Genomic DNA, 6,086 nt, shown 5'->3' with positions numbered 1-6,086 from the left:
TGAATTATTTTGACTAATAGTTAAGATCAGAAGATGTTGTGGATCATAGATGGGCATATGTCAAAGTTTAGTCCGGATACTGTTTTGAAACCATAAAAAAAAGAATTCAGATTCTATAAGATTAAATAAAACACCGAAAAATTCAATGGAAGTAATCATTAATTTTAACTGAAGAATTTTTAGGCAATTTGGTTGAAAGAAATCTAATATTTCTGATATAAAAATACTTTGAAACAGGTCAAATATTTTCTTCATAATCTATTAACAAATAATGTCTTTATCTCAATTTCAAACAATTGAGATAAAACATGTTTAGGGAATGCAATCAGTCTCTACTAGAACACAATTAAAAATGGAAATGTGACTCATTTTTTGTCATAAGATTATAATTCATGTTAAAAATCTACTAAAGGAAAAAACATAAATGGTCTCATCTAGAATAATTATCTGAATTGAGTCAGGAATACATGTTTATCACAGAAAATAAGGTAACGCCGTTAATTTTCAGAGGAAATAATGTAACTTGTACCATTTTTCTTCTTCTAAAAATTTGACATGGGTCAATTTGACCCAAATACCAAACAAGGGTTAAAGAATGATATGATGTCTTCTGTTTCCAGTTTGCCTACTTATCTATCACATTCAAAAAGCTTTATGCCAATAGTATGATTATGAATCGTGTTCAGACAGAATAAAAAAAAAAAATAGGTTTACACATAGAGAGATTATTTAGGGGCCCTTGGGCAACAAAAGGCCACTGGGCCTCAATTAATGAATCTATTAGTACACTTAGAGCTGAAATAATGAGTTGATTAGTTGATTAACAGACAATAATCTATTTTTAAAATCAACTAATCCTATAGATCATTTATCAAGCAAAATGCCAAATAAGTGTCTAGAACCAGCCTGTCACGTGTGAGGATTTGCTGCTTTTCCATCATTGTGAGCTATCTTCTAAATAGAGATGGTCCATTGTTTTGCTTCCCGATACCAATTCTGATACAGAGTACTGATCCAATACCAGTGTGTCATATATTTTATTATCTATCCCTGTATGGATGTGATGTGATTTCTATCTTTGTTGTTGGCCTGGCTCTGGTTAAACTCTTTGTGAAACAATGAACGCTACAGAACTTTCTTTTAATTATCCAGTTTGACAGTCAGTTGTAACAGAAGAAGAACATAAATAAACTACTTTAAAGTAGATTTTCTTTAGGGCTTTATTACGTGGTACTGGATCGGTGCATAAACTCCAGTACTTTCCAATACAGATATCCGCGTTTAGGCAGTATTGGAGGAGATACTGATGTTGGTATCGTAACATCTCTACTTCTAAAGCTCTGATTTATGGACTGTTGATCAGACAAAACAAGACAATTGAAGACTTCACCTTGGTCTCTGGGGAACTGTGATGGATAGTCAATGGATTTCTTAACGATAACAGAAAGAATCTTTAGTTTCAACCCCTACACACACTCTAAGCTATTTACCTGTTGATAGTGACTTTGGCTAAAAGCTTCGCTGCTGCTTTGTATCATCATCTGCCTGTTTTCTTTTGCCAGTTTGTAATAGATACTCGTACTCTCAAACTGCATGGACTTACTTCCTCATAACCTTCTTCTAATGAATATATATTGAAGCCGCAAAGTTGCATTAATGCCTGGAAAAGTGGGCAGTAACGGTCTTCTTGTACTTTCAGCTTTGCTTTAAGTAGAAGTGGAGTATCTAGTGGTTGAGACCGAGTATCTGCACATCTATTACCCTCCGTTCTTGTCTTGTCATTTTGTTTTTGTGGAATCATAAAAGAGGATGGAGAGAAGATAATAAACAGCTGAGCAGACAATATAGTTGCTTCATTGCCACACAGGTGAGGGGTAAATGAGCAATGCTGTCTGTTGCCTGTGGGGCGAGTTGATGTTTGCTCTCTAATCTGCAGCCAAGCAGAAGACCATTATTGGGTCAGTGCCTACTTTGTCCCAGTCCATACATTCCCCACAGTGGCAGTGGGGCCCAGAGGGCTGGATTACCCTGCCCACTAAAGACTGGTAGACTGGAACTGGCAAGGATGGATGCAAATGACACTGATGGATGCTCAATTAATTTCTATAAACTATGAATAATGTATAAAATGGTAAGATGGGGTTGGACAAGAAAATCTTTCAATGTCTTCCTGCCCCTTTTGAACATGAACAACATTGATCAAGTTACTTATTTGTTGCTTATAAGTTGCTGAGGATCCTGTTTTTATGCTTATATGCTTTACGTTGTTTTAAAATACGTAGAGATGTCCCGATCTGAGTCAACATGAGCATATTTTAACTGCTCGGGGATCGGCAGTCCCCCCAATCACCTTACTTCGATCATTTTTGTCAGTAAATTCTAAGAAGAAGTTGATTTTACGTGAGTTTTACAAAAATGCTACCTGCACTAAGTTAAATGTATTAAGCTAAAGACATCTTTTAGCTACTTTGTTTACTAACTTACTCATAAGCTTTTTGTGTGAAATGTCTTGACAAGTATAGGATGGATTGAGATGAACTCTGGTACAGATCATGTCCCATTCTGGATGAATCAAAATAACTTTTCACTTAGTGTGTAGTACTGTAGAGAACTCTTTGCCTATTCCAGCCATGAATCACTGAGGGCAGAAATGACAGCACTGAAGCAGCAATTTGAATTTGGTCTGTAAATTTGGGAAAATGAAGGAACTAAGAAAGGGAAACTACCATGATAACAACTAATGCCTTGTTTAATGCCCACTGTTCATCATCCACCCCCATCTCAGGCACGCTGGCATTTGCTAACTGTAAGGCTGCTGATGAAATTAAACAGTGTGTCATTTTGTTCACCTACTTGAAGAAAATTCTAGGCATATTCCAACCAGGAACTACACAGTACAACAATGACAGCCTTAAAGTAGACATTTAAGCAGCATTTTAAATTTGGCCTGTAACACCGCAGAAAGTAAATCACCCTGGCATGCAGGTGCATTGTGGTTAATGAGGAAGTTGTGCCGTAGTGTGACAGTACTGTTGGTTGAACCAGAGATACTTTGTAGTCATGGAAAGAGGTAGTTTAAAACACTTTACAGTGTTCATATATACAGCAGATGGGGATGAAACAAGTCTGGAAATGCGCAGGTAAGGCCCAGCTGGACCGTCGTCGTAAACTAGCTTAGGTGCTGTGGTACAGTATGTTGCACTGATTTATACGATACAATAAACCTTATTGTCCCCTTAGGGAAATTTGTTTTGGACTCAAAAGCTGCACACATAAATCAATGCATTGGCCGTTACAAAGGAAACCGGAACAAACAATACAACACCAATAGTAGTACCAGTTACAAAAATGAGTTGCACATAAAGTATTGCATGCATCCTGCGGTAAAAACATGTTGCACAAAACACACTTCCCCCACCCTAGAGTAAAAACACCCTCCTAGAATTACATCTGTGCTCGATTCAAACAGGGTTGCACTATATCACAGCTCTGCTCCAGTCTCAAAATATCTCCCTACTTATTGTTTGACCAAAATGATTTTTTGCTACAGTAAATAAGTAAATACAGTATTCAGTACATATCCAGTTGTAAATCTTGTTCACAATACTAATTATCTACATATTATATTCATAGGACAAATCTATCCGTAAGAATTCTGTTTATAATAGTATTCATTTCTATATTTATTCACTACTTATCCATGTCTTGCACTTATGGAACCATTGTATATATCCTGCACTTACTGCTATTGCACTTCTGGTTAGACCTAAACTGCATTTTGTTGCCTTGTACCTGTACCTGTGTAATGACAGTAAAGTTGAATCTAATCTAATCTAATCTATTGTTTTCTTTACAGAAAAAAAAAACTGATTCCACTTCACTCATTGTGGTGAGCTCTCATAGCCATAGCAGTGTATCCGAACACAAGTGTATTTTGAGTAAGTGACTTATTGAGACTTTGTCTTTGTCTGTTGTCTGTAAGATGTGTAATAACCACCTTAGGGGTGTTCCCTTGATACTTCAAAAGCCTTTGTTTACCACAGAGGAGGAAAGGTCCTCCAGTCCAAAGCAAATAAGGTTCTGCTGTGAAGATAAAGGACCCGGTAGATAGGGCCGAGGCCATTGCTTAATAGTATCACAACTCCTCACTCTGATCTCACTTTGAAAACAGAAATGAAAAGGGTGACATAAAAAGTTAGACGGGAATGATCTAAGGAAAAATAACCCATTGAGAACTTTGAGAAATATTTGGCTTTGTTTGGTTCCCAAGCACTCGGGGACAGAACAACAAACAGTGGGACAGGAGGGTATTACCTTACCATAGTGCATTGTTAACAGAGTGCTCCGGGTTCAACTTTCTAGACACTCCTACCTCTGGTCATGTCACCATCACCTGATAATGATTCACTTGCTCTCCCCTCCCCTGCCTCTCACGATGCTTTATAAAACCGACTCACAACCTCTCTCCGTGCAAAGCGGGAGACTAAAAGGTCTAAATTAATTTGGACGCCCATTGACCTTTCAATTAAACATGATAAAATTTTAATTGGACTTAATGCTCTGGCGTCTCTCCCAAACCTTATTATTCGTACTCATCATGAGCGATCAGCTGGATAGACAACAGCTCACAGTGCCATGGTTGGATAGTCCCATTCATTTAGTGTTGTACAGCAAACAGCTTTGCTTGTCATGACTCTCTGGTATTCTGTACTCAGTCATCATGCGGATTAACGAGATGGCGTAGCTTGCCACCAACCATTCCACAGTAATCTTTTTAGTTTTCAGTGCTTAAAATTGCAGTTGTTAGTTGAAAGAAAAGAGACAGTGAGAGAGCATTTCATTCTGTGCATTTGTCTATACGTTTTTCAGAAATGAATATTAGCTGTGGTAGGCGGTATGGAGCTTAGCTGAGCTCAGCAGTGTGTGTGTTTCTGGATGTGGAACTCCCATTCATTTTCTCCATAAGGACTTGTAATTATTACCCATAATGTAAAAACCCTCTAATAGAGACTTACCACAAGCTACAAGATTGTGAAACTATGCTTTATGCCCCTGTAGAAGCCACAAGTCCGTATGAAATCAACATTGTTTTATGAGCAATTGAACGGGGAGAATCACTTACAGAACTGGAACCATCCAAAGAGTGGGCGATCATTGTTGAACTCTATAGTAGTATGGTAGTTTCTTAAAGGCTGCAATAATAGATTTTTGTCCACCAGCAGGCCCAGAATCATCGAAACAAGCTGTCAGTTACAGCCACCCCAAATCACCACCTTATACTTAATGCCTAACCCAAGCTGGCATAGCAAGGAACCTATTAGACTTCTGAAACAGTGTGGTTTTAGAAGTTAAAATCCCATTCATTCTCTTCATAAGGATTTTGATAATTAGCCAGAATGTCTCTTAACCATCCAACTTAGACTGACCATAAGCTACAAGGTTGTAAAACTAAAGTTTATGCTCCTGTAGAAGCTAGATATCCTTATGAAATCAACCTTGTTTTCATTTAGATATAAATACTAACCACAATCCTAAGTGGAACAGCAACGTCTCTGATTGCTGGAGCTCGCTGTGACCGTTGAAATTCTCTACCAAACTTCTACCAAATTGAAGTCTACGATAGAGTCTTGTACCTTTGCCTTTTATGCTGTTTTAAAAAATTAATTTTGCGCCAAATCAAATGGTTTGTGGTCACGATTCACTGGTTGGCTTTGTTCACAGAATGCTAAAGACAGAAAGTCTTTAGCATTTATGGAAACATCAATGGAGATATTGAACGGGGAAAAACACTTCCGGAACTAGAGCTGTAAAATAAGTGGCCGGTCACCGTTGAGCTCTATACTAAAACACACTGTAGCATTTTAAACTATCATTTTTGTTGTGGCAAAAGTATCTCACCCAAATTTGCAGATTTGAACCAAGAATTAGATCTTTTTTTTTTACCAGTTTATGAACTTTGCTGTGTGTGTAAGTGTGGAAAGTGTGTTAAGCTTTAGCAAAGAATGTTGTTTACCTCCACTGAGAGGCAGCACACTTCCAGGGCAGTGTCAGTGCAACATTCTCTCTCAGGTGGATTATATGGACGG

The 6,086-nt window shown here is 37.7% G+C and overlaps 1 protein-coding gene across 1 annotated transcript in view; it reads left to right on the top strand.

Annotated features, from left to right (window-relative positions):
- slco4a1 (solute carrier organic anion transporter family, member 4A1) overlaps positions 1-6,086 on the top strand; it is a 30,243-nt gene that overhangs the window by 9,199 nt on the left and 14,958 nt on the right. The gene's annotated exons all lie outside the window — the stretch shown is intronic.

Source organism: Etheostoma spectabile, chromosome 7 (genome assembly GCF_008692095.1).
Source record: "Etheostoma spectabile isolate EspeVRDwgs_2016 chromosome 7, UIUC_Espe_1.0, whole genome shotgun sequence".
Taxonomy (NCBI): domain Eukaryota; kingdom Metazoa; phylum Chordata; class Actinopteri; order Perciformes; family Percidae; genus Etheostoma; species Etheostoma spectabile.
The sequence above is the reverse complement of the archived record's forward strand: the minus strand, read 5'-3'. Positions and strand labels throughout refer to the sequence as shown.